We start from the raw sequence: 25,515 nt of genomic DNA, 5'->3' as shown, positions 1-25,515 counted from the left end.
CTTGCCAGCTAGTTTGCGGACAAATGATTTGTTGTAAACGTTTCAGGGTCTGTAGCAGTAATTTGTTAGTGAAATAAAAATATTGTTAAACTAACCCCTGATCTAGCTCCGTTGTTCACTTGTGCAAGTCTGCATTGATTTGGAGGTACTGATAGCAGCAGCATCCTGATTTCCATCACTGAGCAGAAGCTTGGGCTGCAAGTGAGGAACAGGCTTCGCAGCTCTAATTTGATTAGTGGCTGACCTAAAGGTTCATTCAGGCTTGCTTTCCATCAGAATAGATTGCTCGACATGTGTGCTATTGTATAATAATTTAGGCACTAAGTCTCAACAGGTAAATGGGCTGCATGGAAGACTAGAAGAACAGATATTTTTGAACCTAGGCAACTTTATAAAATGAGAGAGGAAAACGTATCATTTCTTTGCACCCAAGTGATTTGAAGGGGAAAAAAAGTTCTAGTCATAAAGCTGTATTTGATGGTATTCAGTGGGAAATCAATCCTCCGTAGTGCTCTGCTAAGTATTCAGTTTAGATTCTGTGTTCGGATAGCACAGGCTGGAAAATTAAACACTCTCACATCAAGTAATTGAACAAGGGCAAAATCTGACTTATGGTTATTAGTAGCGTAAATGTGCTTTCTAATTTCCTTAGGTTGTAGGACACACAAATTTGGGTAGGAATCTGCTTGAATCTGTCTTACTTTCCTGATGCTCTTTGCATAAAGCAGAGCTCAGTACCAGCACATCTGCTGTTGGGGTAACTGTGCCACAGCTGCTCAGGTAGGGCTTTTCCAAGCAGTACTGTGGGCAAAGTGGGCTGCGTGCAACTGCTTCAACTTCAGGACCTGCTCATCCTCACTCTGATCACATGAAAGGATAATATGCTTTCCATCCCCCGTGCTGCTACCCAAGCGAATGAAATCCTTCCTGATGTCAGTTTCTATGGGGGAGAAAAATTAGGTTTTATGTTTAAATAGCTTTCTCTTGGTCCATACTCAGCTCATGAGTTCTCTCTCACTTTCTGCCCTGTTGGGATCCTCCTATCATATTTATGAGCTTTCTTTACAGCTGTGAGGGTGGAAATCGTATTTCGAAATAAAAGGCAGATATGTGTGCAGGTATGCTGTATTTTGATGGGAAAAAAATGCAGGATGTTATAAGGTGATAGCATTCTTTCCTTTTCCCATTACTACCAGACACATTCTGGAGGCTGCCCAAATGATGGAGGTGCAGCATGTAAAAACCTCTCCAGAGGAGAGAAGTTGAAAATGCAGAATATGTGGCATTTGTTTTATTGGACAGAAATAAGTACAGTGTGCTTTTAGTCAGTGACCTGCAGTTTTGGGCTGGCTTGGGAGTTCCTGTGGTGTCTGTGCAGTCACTAGCAGAGAGGGGCTGGAAAGGGTGGTTTGAGAAAGTTGGGCTTTGTCATTGTGCTGAGGGTACTGACAGGCCAGATCCTGACCAATTAGCACAGTGTATTGGAGGTACAAATACGGCCAAGTAATGAATAAAACCCTCAAATCTTCAGTTCAGGATTGATACCTGTGATCCATGTGTAAATTAAAGACTGAGGTAGAAAAAACAACCCTCCCCCCCCCAAACTTAACATGATAGTCCATGGTTTGAATCTAGAGTGAAAGTCACTTATTGCACTAATAGTTTTTAATTTGTCTAACCAGTACTGTTGAAACACTTTCTATTTGGCAAAAAAATCCTCAAACTGGCACAATGGTGTAATTATTGATGCATCCAAACTAATTATCTGTGCAGAGTTTTGATCCAAGGATACTACTGAAGTGCTTGTTGCCAAAATGTTTGTTAAAATCAGTATTGGTGCAATTCTGCTTGAGTGTTTGCAGTTTCAGTGCTGTGCTTCCCTTTGCACACATGATGCGATGCAGTGTGCATGCTTAACAAACCCACAGCTGCTGGTGGTCCTGCGCACTCTTTTTTAAAGGTTTAGCTGAGGTTTGCAAAGGAACCTCATCACAGGAGAATTTTTGTTTAAGGGGTGGCACAGTGCTGGGTTTCTTTTGCAGCTTTTTGAGTGAGGAAGTTTGTTTTCTTAGGTGTGGATTTAAAAAACAAACAACTCATTCTGTAACTCCTTGGTGCTTGGAACTTGCCATACTGTGCTGAGCGCAGCACTGCAAAGTGAGGAAAAGAGGAGACCAAAACCAAGACAGCAACCATTGGGCAATAAGGTGTGCTGAAATCATCTTCAGGCCTAAGCTAAGGCAATTGATATTCCATTCACAAAACAGATTTTGAGGTGGACAATGTTAAGTTGGAAAAAGAAGTTCCTGTTTCAGAATAAAAATATCTCTGTGGTAAAGGGAGCCGTATGGAAGAATGACTTTGTCGAATTTCCAGGTGCAGCTCTTTCAACTAAGGAGCTTCTCAGGGAAATACCAGGCAAAAAATCCAACACCGAACATCTTACTCTTCAGGTCACATTGCTGTAACTTAGACTTTCACCTTTAATTTCTGTCTCAGCATTAAGAGAAAATACATATTTAGAGCGCCGCAGCCCTGCATGTGGGCAGGCGGGGTCAGCCTGGGGCACGTTGCTGCCTCCTGCTCAAGGTGCATCTGCAGCTGATTTTTGTGCCTCTCCGACTCCCATCAACCTTAGCACAGCGGGGCTGTTAATGAAACTTGGGGGGTTGTGCTGTCTTTCATAAAGGGAAGGAGAGGTCTGAATTTAAACAAGACTTAGCTGTGAAACCAGGCAGCTTTATACTACTATTTTATTTAACAGTATTGCTTTTCCAAGTAACAGACAAGCAATCTAGAAAGGCAGTGCTGCATCCCACAGCAAGCGTTCCCAGGAGGAAGTTGGGCAGCACAACCTGCACAAGCCTGTCAGGACCTGGTGGATGCCTCACCCCTGTTCTCTTACTTTCCTGATGCCTCTCGTCCTTCTGTCCACAGCTGATACTTGTCCATGCCTTCCAGCCCACAGTGCATGAATCGTGCTTCTCTTTGCAGCAAGGTTGGCCAGTCTCAAACAGGAGTTAATCAAGTTTACAGCCAGGAGTTGCATGACCTCAGTGTGGATGAAGGGCCTCCTGGCAGGGTTTGATGGCAAGCCTTGCCTGCAATGCACCGTTTGCTGCAGCCGAAACGATTAACAGTGCTCATGACCTGTCTCAGGCAAGGGTTGCTTGTGTTGGTGTTATGCTGTATACACAGTTTTTTTCTTCTTCTCCACTCATCCTTCTATCGCCAGTAAAACATTTATTTAGCTGTAGTGTAGTAGCCCTTCTGTTTTAGGGTGATGCATTAATAATAAGAGCATGAATGTAAGTTGCGTACTGAGAACTGGGGAGTAGTGTTTGAATTAATGTGCAATTGCTGTGTGGTGGTAAATGGAATTTACATATTAAACATCAAAAAGTGGTTTTTGCCAGTAGTGAGTGGAATTAATCTTACTAAATCACTTTAGGTGTGTACTTTCAGAGCAGTGACCTTGCTTCATTGCTGTGCTGATGCTATTAACAAGAAGGTCTGAGTTCGGGAAGTTGGTAAGATACATAAAGCATTATTGCTTTCCCCTTTGGACTTTATTATTAGTAGGAAATTTATAATGAGCAAATCTTATTTTGTTTTCTGGGTAGTCCTGTCAGTTGTGCTTGGAGCACCTGCTACAGGAGTGCTGTGTGCTTTGCTGCCTGGTGTTGTACCAGGGAACTCTAGCTGGGGTGCCCTGCCAATGTCACATTGGATCAAACTCACGGCACATCGTGTTTCCCAAAATGGTCACATACAGCAAGGGATGAAATGACTGCGATATGTTTGGGAGCACAAAGATGGGCTTGCTGTCTCGTGGCTGGCTCAATTGTTGCTATCTTTTTCTGAAGCCAATACTGATAGTATAGAAGGAAATCAGGAGTGTTAAGCTGCCAGGGATATTCCATGCTTTCTGCCTGGCTGTGCTTATTACTGGGCACAAATCCAGGTCTCAGGGGCTACTTGCTAGTGAGTTGGTGTGTTTCAACCAGAAGTGTCTGTGTTTGCCTGTTCTGAATGCCACTCAATTCCCCCCCCCAAGGCCCATCAAGTGTTATGAGCCTCATTCGAACACTGATAATTAACTGCCTGAAACTTGAAATACCCTTGAATTTTAAAACAGATTTTATAACATTTGTAAACAACAGTTAGCAGGAAAAAAGGTAAAATTGTATGTGTCATTCTGTTTTCTACCATACACAATTTGCAGTTCAAAGTGAATATATTTAAATGAACTCCCCTGCAGCTACTGTTTACAGTAGCCTTCAAAGAATGATGAAAGCTTTTAAATAATGTAGAATATTACATGACTTATTTTTCAAAACACATGCACTGAATGTTTTGGAGTGAAATGTCTGTTTCAGATTAGATGGATTGCAGACAGCTGCTGCATTTACTGAACGTTACAGATGGGAGGGAAAATAAATGTAGGGAGAAGATGTAGAAAATGAAGGATTCTTAAGAGTGCCTTATGCCCGAACAGCAGTAACTTAAATGCGAACCAGATCATCTCAGACATCATCTTGATAGACAAGAAAATTTCTCTCATTAAAAAGAAGAAAAAAGGGAAAACAAAATATGGGGTCTCTGGTTTCTTATATGCATATTTTCTTCCAGTTTCTCTGGGAGAAGGATGTGCTGCTTCTCACATTGATTCCCCACTTCTCTTCTACTTGTACTGGGTGGTACCTAGTGGCAGCATTTAGCGTCTGCATTGTTTTATCAGGGAAGCCTTTAGGTGTTAATGTAACAAAGATATGAGAGAGATTAGATAGACCAGATAGACCTTTCTGTCTTCAACTCTATTATGGTTTAAGCCGGCAGCTAAGCACCATACAGCCATTCGCTCACAGTCCCCCCTCACTCTCTGGGATGGGGGAGAGAATTAAAAATGAAAATCTGTGGGTTGAGATAAAGACATTTCATTAGGACAGAAAACAAAGGAAAATAATAATAGTACTACTAATAAGAATGTGCACAAAACAAGTGATGCACAATGTAATTGCTCACCACCCGCTGACCGATGCCCAGCCGATCCCCGAGCAGCCGGTCACCCACCCTGGCCAGCCCCCCCCTCCCCCCTATTAATTGTTCAGCATGACGCCAGATGGCATGGAATATGCCTTTGGCCAGTTGGGGTCAGCTGTCCTGGGTCTGTCCCCTCCCAGCTCCTGCTGCACCCCCAGCCTGCCCGCTGGCAGGACAGTGTGAGAAGCTGAAAAGTCTTTGGCTTTGTGTAAGCACTGTTCTGCAACAACTAAAACATCAGTGTGTTATCAGCATTCTTCTCATCCTAAATCTCAAACACAGCAGCATACCAGCTACTAGGAAGAAAATTAACTCTATCCTAGTTGAAACCAGGACAGCACTTCTTTCCAACCACCAGTGGAGAGCTGGGTAGATGTTGTCTACCTGCTCTCCAGGAAGACTTGCAACACTGCCTCCCGTTAGCTCCTCCAGGAGAAGCTGCTGAAGGCTGGACTGGATGAACAGACAATAGGGTGCACTAATAACTGAGTCTCTGAGTGGCTGCACCCAGAGGCTGGTGATGTCAGAAGGTGTGGTGGTTTTACTCAGGTGGGCAGCCAAGTTCCACCATGGCCGCTTAGAAAATATGACACAAAGAGCTCAAGGTTTGAGATAAGCGTGATTTAATTAAAGGGAAAAGGGGAGGGGGGGGGGGGGGGGGGGGAAGCAAAGGCCACTTGGAAGCACAGAGAGGAGAAAACAAAAAAGGGGCAGTTAGTCTGTACTTCCCATCAATGAGTGATGTTCGGCCATGTCCTGGGAAGCAAGGCCTCAATACACGTAATGGTTGTTTGGGAGGACAGACGCTTCCACCACGAGACCCCCCCCCCCTTCACACACACCTTCCGCTTTTACACTTGTATTGCTGAGTGTGACCCCATATGGCATGGAATATCCCTTTGGTTGGTTTAGGTCAGCTGCCATGGTGATGTCCCCTCCCCATCACTTGCCCACCCCCAGCCTGCTGGCTCTGGGCAGCTTGGAGGGAGTCCTGATGCGGTGCCAGTATTGCTCAGCAGCAGACACAACACTGGTGTGATAGTGGTGCTGCTCTAGCTACAGGTGCAGAGCACAGCACTGTATGGGCTGCTGCAGGGAAAGTTAACTCCATCCCAGCCAGACCCAGCACAGAAGGCCACTGTGATGATGCCTGGGCTGCCACCACAGCGGCCTCCTGATGTCACCGTTGTCCTTGGTGTCCATTGTCCCCAGCCCCATAAAAAGGGCAGCCCTGTGGCTGGCCACCACTTGCTCCTGGAGCGCCAAGGAGACTTGGAGCAGCCCAGGTGCTGGGAAGCTTCAGGCAGGGATCACTAGCCTTTGGGTGCTGTCCTGTTCAGCCTGAAGGATGAGAGGAGTGGTGCATCGCGCAAAGAAGAGGCGAGACAGCGTAGAAAGGAAGGATCTCCTATGGCAACCCCCTGCAAAACGTCCAAGGGTGGATGAACACCCAGCGGCAGAGGGGTGCACACCTAGAATGTGCATTCTATGTCCTAGAATGGAGGAACGAGTGCAGGTGGGGAGGAGGAGGAAGCACAGCCAAGACAGGAGGGACCTCCAGCGGCAACCCCCCGCTAAACGTCCAAAGATGGATGAACACCCAGCGGTGGAGGGGAGCAAACTGAATAAATGGGCGCGAAACCATCAGGTGTGCTCCAGGAGGGACAAATACCATCCAAGGCGTGGAGGCCAACCCAACAAGTGGGTGCGGAACATCACCGTGCCTCCTGTGCAAGAGAACACGTGGCCTGCGAGCAGGTACCCACCCAAAGAATTGGGGCAGACCAGCAGGGTACCGGCTCTAGAAGACAACTTCCACAGAAGGCACGGGGGCCCACCAACCAAATGTGTGTGAACTGTCAAGGGGACACCTGCAGAACACAACACCCAGTCCCTGAGACAGCCAAAGCACAGCAACCAGCCAAATCAAAGGGTGCAGACCGCCATGGTGCCTCCTGCGGGACAACACAGCCAGCCCAGTAACAGCGGCCAACTGCAAAAATGGGTGCACACCAGCAAGGTGCCACCATCGTAGCAAAACAGCCAGCTTGTGAACAGGGACCCCAACAAAAAATGGGTGAGGACCAGCAAGGTGCCACCAGCGCGAGACAATGTCCAGCCCACAAAATGCAATTCATCAAAAAAAATGGGTGAGGACCATCACGGTGACACCTGTGCAAGATCATGTCCAACCCACGCACAGGGACCCTGAGAAAAAATGGGGGAGGACAGGCGATGTGCCACCCTCAAAGGACAATGGCCAGGCCATGAACAGGGACTGGCTGAAACAGCGGGTGCAGGCTGTGCAGGTGCCACCCACAGAGAACAATGTCCTGCCTATGGACATGGACTCTCCAGAAGACGAGATCCAGCCAAGGCAGGTGGGGCCACCTCCACAAAGGCTGGCAAGGCCTCACTGCGATGCCAGGCCTGGGAGGCCATGAGGAAGCACAGCTCACGCCATTCCTGGAGGCCCTGGCATGACACGGACCCTCAGGCTGGGCCCAGCTCCTTGCCCATGGCTCAGCACCCCGACAGGAGGCAGACGATGGAGCCGCCAAGATGGGTGTCCCACACGTGGAGGAAGTGGAGACGGTGTAGCGCAGCCAGCCTGCATTCGTCTCTGGGCTGCCAATAAAGAACAGTGAACTTCAAGTGGTGTTTGAGTCCTCCTTCCCCGTCCCTCACTGCACCCCCATGCAGTCCTGGAGACTGCGCAGGGGGCATCTCTGCTGCACGCCGCCCTCAGGGAGAGGAGCGGAGAGAGCCCAGCTGCCTTGGGGCTGTTGCACCAGCCCATCACACGACAGCTGAGGCCTCGGGCTCAGGGGTCTGCAGTAGGAGGCCAAGGCAGCTGATGGGCACTTGCTGTGAGAAGAGGCAGAGCCTCTTCTCACAGAGCCCACCTCTGCATTCCCCCAGCCCATTACTTCAACCTCAAAAGTGTGTCTATGCAGTCCACAGGTGTTCTAGCCTTGTGAAAGTATGACAGAAGATGCAAACAGAAAAATACTATCATACATATTTATGGAATAAGTAGGAAAAAAAATATTTCAGCTTAGCTATTGGATGAGTTATGCCTTGAGCACAAAGCTATACACTTAGCTTCTTTTGAAGTTCTCATTTCCTTTTAATGCACCCAAGTAGCTTTATGTTTTCTACCACACTTTTGTCTGCACTTTTATATGGAGGCAGCATATCACTGCTTAGTTATGTATGGTATAAACTCATTTACCAGGTTTCCACTTGCTTTGCTCCTGATGCTTTGTTAAGAAGAGAAGGTATTTGAATGGAACTCTCAGGCCTCTCCTCTCTGAGTAGCGGTTCCTCTCTCTTAAGTTCCTTTTCTTAATAACTGTTCTTTTTTGCTGATTGCTGTAGTATGCATCTATTACTGAGCAAGGGCTAGATGTAATTCTAAGCATCTTAAACAGAAAATCAAATTCCTGTGTGATTTTGTAAACTCACTGTTTTGTCACTTTTTACTTTTTTCTAACTTGTTACAAGTTCTCTCTTCTACTTACTAAAACAGATTGAGAGAGTTGTAGAAATGGTGCTACATCCCTCAGAAGCAGAGCACAGGATGTGTTCACCAGAAGGAGTAGGACTAATGGAGATTCTGCCTTCTCACCTGAAAAAAAAAGGTTACAGATCTTGTAGATAATGCTACATATACTTAAGTGGCCAGTAAAATTGTGGTGTATCCCAGAGCAATCTTATGGACTGCTGTAGGTATAGGAGTCTGTTCAGGGCTTGTTATTTTACCTCTCCTGGATGCTTATTATAGTGGGGCTTGGAGGACAAAGTGCTTACGTAGTTTTGTTGTGTGTGTACTGGAAGAAGCAGGGCTTTTAAGAGGCAGTGTTCTCTGAAAACTTGTGCAGGAACAAGAATTTCAGTGGATAACTTTTTTTTTTTAGTCTGGAGATTTCTGAGGCTTAATATTTAGGGGCTTTTCTTCCTTAGAAATGAGCACATATTGGATGTCTTACTCCTGTTACCACATCTTATGTTGTGTCTTTGTCCTCTCTCTTTTAAAAAAAAAAATAAAAAATGTACTTGCAAACGGACCACTTCTATGCGTAGTACCGTGTGCCAACACAGAGCTGGCAGATGGTAACACACACCAGCTAACGTCCTGGCTGGCAGGTGCAGAACCCAGACTGAGATCAGGTAGGTGCAAAGAGCAAATTATTCTGTCACCATTACGAATGACTCCACTAGCTTAGGAGAAGTTTTATTTGACAAGGCAGTTTGCGAAAGCTTGCGTCACAACGGGGTATGCATTTAGTATACTTGTTGAACCGTAGACAGAGCACTTAGATTGTAGGATTAATCAATCCATACATCTATTTTCCAGCATAAATTTAAATGCTTTTTAATAAAAAGCAGGTGTTCAAAACCAGTTACTAGCTATTATTCTCTGAAATCAGAATTGAAACTGGGCTGATAATACTTTTCTCTTTGAAAAGTGAAATTAAATACAAGTTATTCTATCACTGTATGCATCCATTTATGGTGCCTTTATAAATGTGGTGTTTTGCAGAAGCAGAGTAGAAGAAACTAATATTTGTACCATGATGAGAGTTAATGAGAAGAAAAGAAACATAGTTTCTTTTCATAGCTTTCATAGGAAGCAATCTTCCCAAAATCTCATTTCTCTAAAGAGGGAAGTGAGGGGGGCGTGATGGGGGAAAGTCTTCTGGTGAATATGCAGTAAGGCCTCCGTTCATCATAACACCTTCATCATAAGCTGCTTCTGTGCCGTTCTTGTAAAAACCATGTTGGAGTTTGGAAACGTTCTTCTCAGCAGGGTAAAGTAGCCTGTATGGAATGCTGTTCTGCAGTGTTCTGGTACTTTCCTTATTTCCTGACGTCAGTAGTAGTGCAGAGGAGAGGAAAATATTCAAAAATAAAATGAAAAAGTCTTGGTTTTTAATACAACTGATACGTCAAATGAAAGTGAGGGAATTTCTTAGAACTATGATTTATTTTTGTTCTGTTCCTGGAAGACTGATATTTAAAACTAAGACCTTATGCCCAGAACAGTATAGAATTATTATGCCTGTTTTTCCTGAGCATATTTATAAATCTTTTGCACCCATATCAGTTAATATGAGCTATCTGTATAGCTGTAGTTTAACAGTCGTGGTTCTACATCAGCTTGGGTTTCCCAGCAGAATATCCCTTCAGCCTCTCGGGATGCCCTGCAGCTCAGGCTGCCCCGGGGGCACAGTGCCACATTGCTGCCAGCATCTTTCCTAGCACAAACTGCGGTTAGAGCTTTGACCTGCTGTTTGGATGCATCCTGAGTCTCAGGTTAGTTTTTTGACAACGGCTATGCTCATGTACTCAGGGTATTAGAATATAGTGTTGCCATACGTCACCTTCCATGGACTTTTCTTTCTTTCTTGTGCCTTTCTAGACTGAGGATAGCAGTATTGCACTGTGTATAGAGATGTTCTGCAGAAACAAACACTAAAGATGTTAAAATGTATGGAAACAATATTAATGAGATCCTTCAATATTCCACCTTGGGCTATGGATTTTTATGTTGTCACAAGACAAGGAGATGTGCCATCATCTTTTGAACGAGAAGTATCAAAACAGATTTAAAAAAACTTGTATAGAGAAAAGGCATTCATTTGTTGGCTTCTCCTGTACAGTCACCTTTAAAAATAAGCATAATGCTTCTTAGGCGGGATTCCAAAAGCAGCGGTTCTTATTATAGTATTTTTATTCATATATATTATCATACACGCTCTTTATATTCAAATCTTGTTAATCTGTACAAATACAGTGAAGATTGTCCATATTGCTGTGTTTATTTTTTTGTATATTCTATTAATCGAGCATGTCATATGAAAGGACTGTGCACTACTCTGAAGCTGCATGTCCCTGTTCACTTCTTCTTTTTGGGGAGGAAAAAAAAAAAAAGCAAATATTGAAAGACCTTTATTCCGTTATATGGTATGTATTGGTCACAATCTGAGAATTGTAATCCATCAGCTTCACCTATTCTATTGGCATACGTAAGTAGTGAGGAAAACAGGTCGTTGAGTTGAAAAATTGAGTCATAAGAAATAGATTTTTTTTATGTGAGCAGAGAAGTAATACCCATTAAAAAGGAACCATTTCTGTTTAATCTCTATAAAATATTTTTCTTCCAAAGCATAAGTTGAAGCCAAGAAAACCTGAATATAAGAAGTCTATTTAATGTTGTAATACTTATTGATTTGTGTAGTTCAAGTATGATAAAGCTTTAAGCTGAACAATTACGCTATATTTCATGTGGTTCCAAGTCTAATGGAGTTATTTTATAGATAACTATATCAACAGTACAAAAGCCTTTTATTTATTAGCATAATTATTCCAGTCCTCTACTTTGAGTATTCTTTACATGTGTGTCTTAGTTACACAAAGCTTTATGGTTATAAAGTGTATTTCTCTGGCAGTGCTGTGAAACCTGCTCTAGGAAAGGCTGACAGCTGGAATGCATTTTGTCCTGTAAGAAGATTTTTTTTTGGAGCTGGATGATAAAGGAGCAGAACAAGGAAATATGCTCTGCACTGAAAGATGTAGAAATGTGGCAGTAGAAAATTAATACTACTAAAATAATCAGAAGGGAATATCATAATATTTTCATCTCAGGTTTGTAGAAGTGCTTCCTTTATTGGCTTCTGAATAATTTTGCATTTGGTAAAAATGATAATAGCTATTGCCATATACATATAAGCTGTGTGCTTCTTCCTGTTGAAATCAGCATCCATGCTACAGGCAAGAAACTTCTGGTAGTTATTCTCAGAAGAACTTACTAAGAGTACAGATTTTCATCTGGGAATGGGAAAAACTTGTTTTGCGTTCTTCAGTACAAGCCCATGGTAATTTCTTTTTAAGCCCTTTTTTACAGAAGTAAGAGAAAGTTTTTGGTAGTTCTTCTGCAGGCAACTTCTTGACTGAATCAGGCTATCCTTATTCTTTCATATTTTAGTGAGTACCTCTTCTATGCTACCTATATGAAAATAATTATTTTCAGGAAAAAAAATACCACATAACAAAAACAAAAAACAACACCATGATTAAAATAGGAAATATGTATGAGTTTATATGAGGTTTTGTTTTGCAAAAAGATGAAGAACCTCATGAAAAATAAATGACAAAAAAAAACAACCAACGAAACCTGTCCTAAATACTTATGTAGTGTGTCTGTGTTGTCTTCTCTGATATCAGTTACACTACCTGAGGGATGACTATAAGACGTTTCCACCTTGTCAGATAGTCTTCCTTTATCCATTTTTCTCTGTAAAATAAAAATAGAAATGAACTCTTTTGAACACAAATGGGTATTATTAATAAACAGACCCACGTCATTGAAATAATGTTTGATTTATCTATAAATATAAGGCAAAACATAAACTATATCATGAAAATGGTACACAAGACTGAGAATAACAGTGTGGTTTTATAGCAAGAGAATTGCCTTCAAAGCAAATTATTAAGTGAAATCATTAAGCCTAAAGATCTGTCTTTGCTGAACAGCTGATTTGGGCTTCTTGCCAGGTTTCCAACCTCTTGCACATATATGCATACATTTGCATGTGTGCACACCCACACGCTTTCCTTTACTGAAAGGTTCCTAAATTAAACCCAGGCAAAGTGGACCCTAGAGGAGATGCTCTTAATCTGTTTAACACCTCATTCTCATCTTCTCATCTTTTCCCACTATCCTTCTGTCCAGGATGAGACTTTTTCAGACTCTTTTTAAAGAAATTCTTAAGCTGGAGAACAGAATTGATCGTGGGACTTGCAGAGCAGGAGACCAGCTAGGACCTACATGGAGAAGGGAGGGAGCAGAGTAGAGCAGCAGCACTTCAAGAAGTGTCAGGGAATGCAGAAAGCAGGAGAGCCTGCAGGAAGCCTCACCGCTGCTCCTTACTGTGCCTTCTGGGCTTGAGGCTAACACAAAGAAAAGAGAGAAAAGAGAAAGCTTCTGGTGGTCATGAGTTATCTCTGCTGCCCCTCTCTGTATAATCAATCAGTCTGAAGCCTTGTCTTTAGCACTTAGTCCTGTTCTGAAACTTCTTCTTATCCTATAAGTTTTCTTCATATCAGATAAAGGAAAAAAAAAAAGGCATTATCTCTGTACTTGTCTGCAGTCCTCTGCACGATAAATTCTTCTGGGTATGATACGGTGGTCCTGAAAACAATTCCAGAAATTCTCAGCGTACAAACCCCTGACACGTGCCTACAGTGTCTTGCAGAAGCAGTGGGAAGACATCATGATGTGTTTAACTCTGCTGTTGGAGTAATCACTGCTTCGTTAGGCTAAACCAGATCCCAGAGTGGTCAGGAAAGAATAGTCTGGTACTCTGCTGGTGTTTTATGGGCTGAATGAGGCATGCTGTCAAGAAGTGTTTCGTGCCTGATCTACCAGTGAGTGTACTACCAAGTACTTTTAAAGGATTGAGTCTCACATTTATCCAACAGAATGACCTTGACAATTGATTTCATTATCTAGGCAAGTTATTACTGCAACTTGCTCTGGATTAACTGTAACTCTGTGTTCTTAATTCGAAATAATGTCTTAGCCTTGTGGTTGCTGTGGCCAACCAAGTAAGAAACAGGAAAACAGCAGAAAGCACCAGTGGGAAATTTAGGAACTCTTTTGTTCATTAGCATTTTAAAGCTCCATTGAAATGCATAGCAATGGCTGTAAAGATTTATTAATTTGATTTCATACAAGCATCCAGTTCTCAGGGTAAGCCAACATATTGAATCAAAGTCAGCTGAAGTCAGTGGACTGGGCTGTGAAAGCGCTATTTTAAAACATTTTATCAAATCAGAAAGGAAAAACAGACTATAAAAATCCAGACACCTATGTATTTTTCTACTGAAAGCATCTGCAAGAGATTTATATTAAAATATGTATTTTTAGCATCTCTAACTCTTTTACACAGCATATGATCCTTAGAAACTCAGTCAGTTTTGATCTTTATCCATATAATGAAGCTTGAGTACTACATTATTTCTTGTTCATTGGAACCAGGTCATTTCAGCATTCTCTTTCCCCAGAAGTGTTCAGTTCCCTCTGATAAGAGTTCTCTCTCTTCTGGAGCTTCTGTTACCCTGTCACACCTGACATACACTTAACAAGGTAAACAGACAGTGCTGTAATTTGCCATCATATATGGGATGTCTTCCTGTGAATTATTGAACAGCTGGACATATCATGGAGTTTCTTGAAATCTGATCTTGTTATAATCTTGGACTCCATCCCTGGTTAATTGCTCTGTTAGTGGTATGTTGTGGGGATTTTCAAAAGTTCTCACCATGGTCCTATATCTGATCCCAAAGACAGTTCTTGGATGCTGATCAGGATCCACCATAGGGTCTTACGAAGTACTGCATGAGAGCTTTGAGACCAACACATCCTGTTCAGAGGTAAACTCTTTAGATCCAGGAAAATTTAGGTGGAGGTACATTATGTATTAAGGTTTCAAAAAGACAAGCTGAAAAACGATAAGATTAGAAATTCTGAAACACAAAGAAACTCCTAGTTGAGTCTTAGATGCCCTACTGTCAATATTTTGATCATCATCAAAGGAAGAGGCAGGGAAGCTAGCAAGCAATTGAGGTTATCCCGTTAGGAAAGGACTGGCTATTGCTGATCTAAGCTTTGCTGCAATAAATCTATCACAGATCACATAAGAGTGAAGTGAGGTTTTTTTAATCACTAATATCTGAGGAATAATTAAGTTGAATAATAAGGGAAAGAGGGAAGCAGTTGCCTGCCATGACTTTTCAGCATACATTGCTCTTTCTTAATTCTTGAAGTTTGAGCTAGAGGGGTAACAATTTTCCCCCCAAGAGTTTCTTGCCATTATACCACTGTGTTAGAGAATTTCTCTTTTTAATGAAAAGCATTAAAAAAAAAAAGAAAAAAGAAAGAATCATCTTGATGCTTACATCAGAACTTTCCTTAACAGATTTTATTTATATCCTCAGTGTGCTTGTGGAAATGAGCTCTTTGGTCTTTCAAGTGCAAAGATAAATCCATATTTGTATTTCTTTTGCAGGGGCCCTCCACTGGAGATCTGTCCTGTGGAGAATACTTATAATGAAAGAAAGATTTTTTTTGTCTTTCTTGTCCATAGCTCAAGGAAAGTTAGTCTTATGTATAAGAAAATATAAGCCAAATATATTCATTGTATGCCTCAATCACATGTTAAAACTATTATTTGAGCAGAGTTTTGCACCCTGAGAAAGTCAGTGTTGAAATGGGATTTGGCTGATTTTTGAAAAATGTTTGAAGGTGTCCAGAATTCATACGTTTGAGACTTCTGTTGCTCCTTTATAAAGTAAAATTTGATTATATATCAGAGGAAAAGGGAAATATTTCATTAGGAAAGTGCTTTGACTTCAATCAGAATGGGCAAGTATCATTCTTTAAATATTATTACTGATCATGTGTAGTTAAATGAGACTGATGAATTAATCAGTGCTTTTTTTTTTTTTTTGTCTAGTGTGGTTCTGCATTCTTGCTACAAACTTCTGTTAAGGAACTCTCTTATGAGACTTTTAAAATCTTGAAGTGTAAAGATTAGCAATGAAAGTCCTAGCTCTACAGTGCTTGTTCTTTTCTATTCTTGGTATGTTTTTTTCTGTTCTTTAATAAATTTTTACTTTTGACCTTCATTAATCTCATAGGGGAATTCTTCAGCTTGAAGCATTGTCGGGATGTCTAAAACCAGCACTAAGGTACTCGCATTTACCTAATAAATCTGTGAAATACTGAAAAAGCAAACAGTATACACAACTTCTATAACCTTTTACTGTCAGTGCCAGCCAAACCTTCTTGAGTTTCATGTTAATTGCTTCTTGCTTTTTACAGCAATTAATAAGCTGCCATATCAAGGGGAGAAAGTGGGAGGAAAAATGGCCACTTTTCTGTGACACCGACAAAGGGGCAGCATTCTTAGTTCTGCATCAAACGTGATATATTTTAAATAGTGCTAATTAAATTATGAGCAGGTTGAAATAGGAGCACAGCTCCTCAGTGTTACCAGGGTCATCCCTGTGTGTACCAGGTAGATAAGTACATTTCAATAATGTATGAACAAAGCTCATTTCCTTAGGATGAAAAGGAAACATTGGCTTTTGTTTCAGAGCATTAGGGCAATGTAAGATGGATATGATAATTAAATACCTATATGGAAATGTCTTTTCATTATTCGAATTTTTCAGAGTCTCTCTTATCAATAATGCCTTCTTCTGTAGTTTTGTTATAAATATAAACCCAGATTTATAAAAATCTGAATGTCAGGAATGTTGTCTTGCATATCCTCAAAGGAGATGTATATTTTTGAGGTGTATTGTTCCATTCTCTTTATTAGAACTTAAGTTTTCAAAATATTTACAACTTACTGAAGTTACAGTCTGTGGCAGAAGGGACACAAATTTTCATGGTTCTGCATCAAAATTCCTGTTCAGTCACTGGGTATTTAAAGATGTTCAGATGTTGCTTATTTAGCAAATTGTCTCTCCCATTTTAGAACTAAGGGTAGGGTTTAGAACATCTATTGTGAGTGATGAATCTTTCTGAACTACAATGCTGAAAAGTAGCAAAGCAACTTTTAAGTTCATTACTAATTATGATAAAAGGTTTTCCAAATGGGAATACAGATTCTCCTTTCTTCATGGAGAGTTTAAAAATGGAAGTTAGTTCATGGTGTCATGCATTTTGAGACAACACAATTTTACATGAATAGATCATATACTTTTTAAAAAGTTTCCTTTCTTATATTATCTGAGCTGACGTTGCTAGGAAATTATACAGGGATGCACCTGGCTGGTCCTGTTCATTGGACTCAGAAAAATGCAATATTTTGGGCTGTTTACCAAGCTTCCTAAACAGATTTGGATAGTGGTTTAAATTAGAGAGTGCCTGAAACCTCTACTCATTTATGGATTTGTCTGTAGGCACTGCCAGCTCACAGCTGCGTTGTATCTCTTCCTATTTCTTCACTGGAGAGGTACTAGAAAATGTATACGATGATTCTGTTTAATTGCTGTTTAATATAAGAACATTTTAAAATGCTGGTGGAAAAACTGAAGATTTGAGAGAACTAATTCTAACGCTTCATTTAACGCAAAAGGAATGAATACTGGAAAAGTACTACAGAAGGATCAGAAAAAAAGAGCAAATTCTATAGCCTTTACCTAATTAAATAGGCATGAGAGAAGTGTATGAGCAGCTAAACACTGCAGCCAGGCTGCCCAGGTCAATTATGGAAGTCCTGCAGGTTCTCAGAGCAGGAATGAGCAACCAGACTGAACTTTGCAGTTAGCTTGGCTATGATCAAGGGGTTAGGCTAGGTGATTTCCAGAGTTTTTCAGCACAAATGGCGCTGTGATTCTGTGACAGTAAATGCTAATACTGCTGAAAAGCTTCCACGCAGTTTGATTTTGAGTTCCCTGGTACCAGTACGGTTACACAAAGCTATTAGTTGTCAATCATCAGTATGCAGAATTATCATGTGAAATGAGGAGCGGAGTGCTCGCAATACTGAGTTGCGTGTACGATAATCGGGTTGGTTATAAACCAGCATATCAGTACTCCAAAGATCGGTCGCAGTGAAGTGTCAATGCAATTACCTGGCTGTGACCCACTTGAGCACCCTGCAAGAAGAAGTACATTAAATACTCCTCATTAACTAGAATGCATATCGTGATCCAATTCAGTTTTTTCTTAGAGAGTTAGGCTTGTAATTGGCTTGTTTCAGGAACTGCAGCAGCCATTTAATATAGGTAGAGGTTCATTAGTACTTTGCTAATTGGCATCAGTAAGTTTAAGGATCAAGAAAAAGAGACTGGAAAGTAATGTATCTGAATAGTTTTCTGACCTCGTTCCTCTTTACTAGAAAACATTAGACTCTGAAAATGTTGGCACCAAACTAAATAGTATATAACCACTAGCTGTTAATTGCCAATGGAGGAATGAGAAAGGTAGCTAACTTTGAATATCTTCAATTTTACTCTTTAAAGTCAAATTCTCTTACTAGGAAATGCAACCTGATGAGTCTCTGTGCTGCTATCAAGTAAAAAGAATTGATCAAAGGTTTTAAACAAGGTTTCTTAGGGATTTTCTGGACCATCAGCAACCACAGCTGGCTAATATCTCTTCCTATCTAGCCTTGAAGGCTGTCTGAATTCATGAAGACATCCATTAAAAACAAAACAAAAAAAAGTTGAATAATTAAGCCAGTTACTTTCTCTAGTGATGCTTGTATATACAATTTTTTAAGTTTCTCAACTGAATCAGGAAAACAAACAAACAACACTAAAAGCCAGTATGCTTTCAATGTGTTATCTTAGGAGCTCCATGAAAACCTTCGCAGCTGTGATGGCTGGCCTGTCTGGCTGGGGAGGACATGCAGTTCCTCCCGCAGCAACAGCTCCTGTTTCCCTTCTTGGAAGGGATGGTCCTCAACCATCCCGCGGAATGTAAACTGCAGTGCTGTCATTCCTCTGTCTCAACAGCACACTGTTGGCTCTCATCTTTTCAAGTGGATTGTTCTCCTCCTCTACCATACAAAGAAGATGTGTTTTTGTTATATAGAATAACATGGGCTGGAAGAGATCTCTGGAGGTCATCAAGACCATGCCCTGCTTAAAGCAAAGCAGGGCTAACTTCAAAACTAGATCCACACATTCAAGGCCTTGCCCAAGTGAAGAAACTGAAAGTCTTCAAATGGTAGAGATCTCATGGCTGCTTTGGGCCTGATGGAGGCTCATGGTGAAAAACAAGTTCTTCAATAGAGATGGAGGGTTAGCGTAAGCTGCCTTGGCCAAAAAAACTCATCCTGATAGCTGCTCACTTCTGAAATGCCAGGGAAAATGCTGCTGGAAATGAACTGTGATGGACTGCAGTGGTCCCAGATGGGTAGGGCAGTGCTCTACAACACAGTTGTTGGGATTGACTGTGGAGGTCTTTGGATAACAAAGATAAAGAAGGACTGAGATGAATTCACTGGGAGTGACGCTGAAGTTTAATTATCTGTTGACCCAGTGCATTCTGAATGGCAACTTGGAATTCACTGGAAAAATATCCCTCAAGGAGGGAAGCAGAACATAGATGGCCTTGGTTAAAGGCTTACGGCAGGCTGGAAAAAATTGAATTAATCCTCATTCAGTATAAAATTACTCTAGTTTTTCTGAAACTGTCAGTGCAAAGCAGAGAATATTCACCCACAAATTTTTAACTGGTGCTTCCAGGCCATGTGATTTTACAAGATAAACGTTCCTGTGAAAAATAACAGAAGAGAAAAAATACAGACTTGAACATCAGTATCGGTTGATTTTGGTTGGATTCTGTGTCTGCAAGTAGATGTTTACTGTGATGTTGCCTGTTAGAGGCAGTGATTCATTTCACTCTTGCTGCTGCCGTATGAACAGCTCTCTAGACAGAAATAGCTTTTTCTTTTGATGGCTGGCTGAAAGATAACTCTCAGTTGATGCAAATCAGTGCAACAGTATTGTGATATGCACCATCTTTGAAGAAGCAGTAAGGTAAAGGACAGCCAATTATGCTGAATAATTGATATGTTAAATGGAAAGCAAATGGAGGATAATGAGAAAGAAGGAAGATCGTTGCCAACTGTTGCCTCTTTTGTTCCTCCTCCTGCCTCTCTCTGATTTCTATTTTCCCAAACATCTGGTATCCTGTTTGATGATAGTTTGCTTTGCTCTTACCACAGTCTCACACAGGATCTGATATTTGAGCATGTAAGGAAAAAGATATCACTGTATAAAATTAAATAGAATCTAAAGTAGTTTGAATGTGTCTTTAAAAACATAAGCAACTGAATCGTGCATCAGAACAAGTTGTCCTTAAAGCACGTGTATTCCTGTGATCCCATTCTGATGGATAATGTTGGAGGTATTTACTGTGACCTGGAATAGTTAGCATGCTTTCTTAACAAATAAAACAAGACAAAAGGTAGTAAGCACATTAAATAAATGCGGTTTATTATTTAGACTTTTTTTCAGAAGCTTCTGCAGTTGCATATTCATGTCCTCTTGTGCAAATATGCAAATGAGATGACAATACTTGATTAGGGTTGTCAAGTTTCTATTCTCATGTTTTACTTTTTTTTAAAAAGAAAAATCTTTTAGAGCTTTCTTTTTCTTATCTGAAGTTTTTTTTTTTTCTGTTTTGGTCTTGATAACAGTGAATTAAGAAAGAATATTTCTCCGCAGTTTAAGCAGATGGCAACTTTCTGATTTTGGTGGGTTTCTTGGTTCATGTGTACATTCTTACTACTGCCAAACTGGCTCCATGGATCTGAGTATCTTAACACTTCTGGGTATCCACCTGTATCTGTTCTGTGAATTGCAAAGAGAATTTGCAGTTGTAAGAAGATATATTATGTTTGGCTCTTGGAAACAGAGCAATGTAAGAGATAAAAGCATACTTATTTGATTAGAGATGTATACATCTAAAACACTAAAAAGTATATATACAAACATTAAATGATCCCCAATAGCATATACGCATATGGTTTTGTCAGATTTTGCGTTCTGTTTTCTCAGGAAAATGCTTTGATATGAAATCTCATAGCAGGACTGGCTGAAGTAGAGTTGGAGCTAAGTGACAGAGAAATTTCCTAACACCTTTCATTTGTAAGGGCCTCTAGCAACAAATTCTGTTTCATCATATAAGATAACTGCATAAAGTGTATAAATTAGTTGGTAGGCAGAGAAACAGGAACGAGGCAGGTTTAAATAACACAATTGATATGCTTGGTTGTGTTGCTCCCAAGCACTTGGACGTGAAGGTCTGCGTGTCTGCATGCTTTAGCAGAGGTTCCTTGGAAATTAAGGTGCTGTACAAGGTTATGCCATAATAGAAGGATCTCAGCAGGTTTAAGTCAGAAAGAAAAAAATATTTTCTCTAGTATTTCATGCAATATTGAGCATCAGTGTGAAGAAAAACAGCACTTTCTCATGTAAAAGGAGCTGAGCTACTTTCCTTCTGCCTTCAGCAGCCATGGCTGTTCTGCAGTAGCTGTTAACCTTACGCTGTCCAGTGCCCTCAGCAGCAATGGAAAAACATCCAGTCACTCTCTGTCCCACAACTGCAGCCTGCAGTTCTTAGGATAACATTAACAGCTTTTTTTTTAAGTTTTTCTAACAGTGTTGGACATTTAAGACTATTCCTGTAAACTCAGCAATGGCTTGCTCTCTTCTGGCTAATTATTCCCGTTAACTTCCTGGTAGTTATCTCCTCCCTGGCATACCCGTGCACACAGGAACCTCTTGAACTTTCTTTATTCTGGATCTGTGGGATGAATGGAGTATAAATGGTTCTTAGGGCCACAGGGAGAAGGTTTATCAGACAGCACTGCACCATCTGTGCTTATATGTAGAAATGCATTAAGGTTTAAAATGTCAGCAATAAATTAAGCCAGGTGCTCCAACATAGAAGGTTTACTGCTGTTCTCTGGTGAGAGATCTAATTAGGATGTCTTAGTTGGTAAAATAGTAGTTCCTCATGTACAGTGTGCTTTCAGCTTCCTTTCATGGTAATTTCTTCCTTTTTCCACAGTTTGTCATGGAAAGCTAATTTCCCTCTATTTGTCTTAGAAGTACAACAGATACCCATCTTATTATTTGTGCTGCCTTGTCCCTGTGGTATGAGATTTTCATGACTCTGACGTTAAGCTTGCTGCAGCAATAATATCTCTTGTGACAGATAAATCGGCTCCATGTGCACAATTCCCAAGCAACCCCCCTCCTCTGAGGTTGGGTTTCCCCATATCCCTGGGGAGTGGGTGTTCCCAGAGCCACAGGTATGAGTCAGTTTCTCTCTTTCTAGGTCATGCTAATGAGAAGAAAACTTAGCCATCATTTGAAGACAGTCTGTTTTGTAGCAATGTGTGGTGTCACAAAAGATAAATGGACCATCTGAAACTGTGGAACACTTTAAATACTAATTTCAAAGGGATATGGGTGCACGTATGGGTGAGGTGTTAGAAAGAAAAGCCATGAGGAAGATCTAGCTAAAGAGATGGAACTAAAGCTTCTAGATGTGACTTTATATTCACTAAGAGGAATGTAAAATAAGGGACTGACTAACAAATTGGAAAGGTATAATAAGGGCAGAAAAAGGCAGTTAATTTTGAATTAATTCTGTGTCTTGGTGTGACGTCATCCCAGTGGTATTTTTGGTTGAGGGCAAGAAACTAAAGTTGAGAAGTTTGAGGGCATCCTTTAATTGCCTTAGGGATTTCAACAAAATGCCAAGTAATGCCGAAGGAATGAGACTGCTCTGTGATTCTGACTGTAAAGTCAGGAGCCAAAAGAGAATACGGTTGGGATTGCTGATCTGATAGCCAGATTGATTAGAAGGTATATATTCTTGTTGGTTCTAGGAGTCGTACTTGGCTAATGGATTGACCTGATAAGTGCATACCTGTAGCATGGAGGAATGCAACACAAAAAAAAAAACAACAACAGACAACAGAAAGTTAAGGAACGTGGCCTTTTAATACCATTCAACTAACCTGAAGAGTTTGGTGCTTTCTTTTCAAAATGTACAGGTAAGGGAACCTGGGATGTCTGCGGCTGTTAAGGTAAGGTAACAGCTGGGTGCTTACACCTGGAGACAGCGGTAGTCTCATGCTGTGATTAATTGATGTGCTGTTTGGAAACTGTACATTGCAGGATGGAGTTGAAGATGAGGTGTCCATCTGAACACTGGACTTCCTAGTTGTCAGGTCAGGCAAGCTTTGTGTCTTGCTCAATGTGCTGAAGACTTCTTTTGAACAGCATTCTGTAATAGGAAACAATTATGAGATCCATCCAGTCTTGCTGATTCAGTCTATGATGGACAGTTTATAAACAGAAAGCAAGATAAGAAATCCTTATAGTTCTACCTTTTCCTCTAATCTAGTCACAGGACAGGTTTCTGAGCTGCTCCAAGTCACACTGTCCTTTAAAATCAGGCATGGAAGAGAGAGAGCATGGGGGAAAATCAGCGGATTGAATCAAAGGCAGTGGAAATTGAGCTGGGAAGAAGCCAGAGGATTTTCAGCAATATTTCTCAGTGTAAAATTTTTCTTTAGAAAATAGCAAAAGTAAAAAGGAGCCTCCAGATGGGTGGCTGACATCAAAATATATTTTATTGCTTTAGTGTAATTTAATATAATTTAATGTGATTTTTATATTGCTGGCTGTAATGCAGAGCTAGCAAAGTACTTGTTTTAAAAGCATTGGCAAAAAAAAAAAGGAAAGAAAAGAAAAAAACCCACCAACAATTAATGCCATCAAACACGTTAGAGCCATAGTGAAACAATGAGTAAATGGTGATGGGCTAAGGATTGCTGTGTTTATTTCTAGAATTAAATGTGAAGTCTTTCCACTGGGATTTCCCTGCTCTCCTTTTACTGGTTGCCCAAATATAAATCCAGTGAGAATAGTTGTGCTTACACGATTTCTGGAATGAGATAACTATGCATTAGAAAAGCCTGGGACCAAAAACTGCTATGTGTTCTTCACTCTGAGAGGATCCAAGCATTTTACAGGTTGAATTAAATGCCACAACATTCTCAGTATGTGAATAATACCATTTTGCAAATGAAAAATGGATCTAAATGAGAGTGTTTACATGTTATTATCCATAAATGGAGTGTTAATCTGAATGTATTCAGATTCAGTATGATGTTTGGAGGAGCTGAGGTGAAACTGAATGAACCTTTCACTGGCCTTTCACTCCAGACCTAGACAGAAATGTGAAGCAATTGCTTTCTAATAGAGAACTTTTTCCTAGTAGAACCTAGATACCTTTTTCATAGGTACAACCACTAGCTGTTAAATATATGATCTTGCCTGCCATTCACAGAAGAATCTGAAAGTAGGACAATCTAGTGGCACTATTTTTTAAGACAAATACTTCCTGAGTGACCATCTGAATATACTCATCCATGCAAATTTTCTGAGTCATGTGGCCTTTGAACATAGCTCTTCACAAATACTTGCTAAAATATACCACATTAGATATTCTTTTATCTAGAGCCTATGGTGAATGTAGTTGTGACAAAGTGACATTGTTGACTGCAGAACAAATATAAATGTGTTTAGTTGGAGTGTTGGTCTGATAGTCTTAAATTTCACTGAGTCACTCATGAAAGTTTTCTTAGCTGAGTCTTTGCAATGAAAAAACAAAGTCAACTGAGCCTGTCTTGTTCCTTTTATAGTAAGCAAATATACATTTTTTGTGGGTTACAAGATGAATTTGTTAGAAAGAAGACTGAAATGAAAATGGTCCAAAGGATCATTTTTAATTAAAAAATCATCCAAGAAGTAATTTCTGTTGTTGTAGAATTCAGTAGGGAATGAGCAAAAAAATGTATTTTGAATTGTCTGATGGGGTTGTATATAAGGGCATGGTTCCTTGAAAGATTTTGTCAAAGCCATACTAAAATCAATTAAAAGTCTCTCTGAATGTGACTGGTGCCCTAGGTAACTGCTGCCACCTTGTCACATCATGACATGCAGAACAACAAATTACCACCACTAACCAGCAGTTAGAAAGAGAGCAACCTCTGCAGATCACAAGAAGTAGAGTGTTTCTTTGCTGGGATTTTGCAGGGTCACAACTGGTCCACTGAAGATCAGATAATCTCTAACTAAGCATGGAATTGTGCAACAAAACCCAAACCTGTCGTGCATGAACTGTATGTGAAGCTCCTTATGGCATTTAGGAGAAAATCAGCTCTTTTATCCGTTCTGGCAGCTGTCACACCAACATGTGTTCAGTGTGGTTTGCTTTTTCATTTTGAAATTGTTAATATTTTATATTTGAGAGGTTGCTTGAGATTAGCATAAGAGGAAGAAATATAAATATAATATAATAATAATAATAATATATAAATAATATAATATTTAAATATAAATTATACTTAGCTAAAATGTACTTTCTGAGGAGCCTTCTGATTTCTTATGTGCGTGTGAAATGTGCTGGATGATTAACAGAAAGCTGTAGTCCTGGAATTTCTGAGTTGGACTGGTACACAAAGTGTTTCACTCTGATATGGTTTTAAGTTGTTTTCCACTGATCACCGGTATAGTTTACGCTATGGAAATACAGTCACTTCTATGAGCAGAAGAGATTGTATACAACAAAGAAGCAACAATAATATTACAGTAAAATGTTTTGTTCATTTAAAATAACCCAAACTCCTGCCAAGGCTTTGCCATTTCAAATAAACTGTGCTTATATTCTTGCCCTGTTTTCCCATCCATCGTTTGTCTGGAATACCTAGATGAAATACCAGTTGTACGTAGGTTTATGTACTTAAGTAGAAACGTGTCCCTGCATCACTCCAAATGTTTCTTATCACTTAGCTCATCATAAAAATGTAATTCCTGTGCATATAAAAGAGGTGCATGATGTAGCTGTGCTTCAAGTGT

At 40.5% G+C, this 25,515-nt stretch overlaps 1 long non-coding RNA gene across 5 annotated transcripts in view; it reads left to right on the top strand.

Moving 5' to 3' along the window:
• The first annotated feature begins 21,981 nt into the window (after nucleotides 1–21,981).
• The window catches only part of LOC118249135 (uncharacterized), an 87,652-nt gene continuing 84,118 nt past the window's right edge, over nucleotides 21,982–25,515 (top strand). For all 5 annotated transcript variants that reach the window (XR_007708878.1, XR_004778956.2, XR_004778954.2 and 2 more), the window contains exon 1: nucleotides 21,982–22,643. This is a non-coding gene — a long non-coding RNA (uncharacterized LOC118249135). The remainder of the gene's footprint in view (nucleotides 22,644–25,515) is intronic.

Source organism: Cygnus atratus, chromosome 15, assembly GCF_013377495.2.
Source record: "Cygnus atratus isolate AKBS03 ecotype Queensland, Australia chromosome 15, CAtr_DNAZoo_HiC_assembly, whole genome shotgun sequence".
In the NCBI taxonomy this organism is placed as follows: Eukaryota; Metazoa; Chordata; class Aves; order Anseriformes; family Anatidae; genus Cygnus; species Cygnus atratus.
The sequence above is the reverse complement of the archived record's forward strand: the minus strand, read 5'-3'. Positions and strand labels throughout refer to the sequence as shown.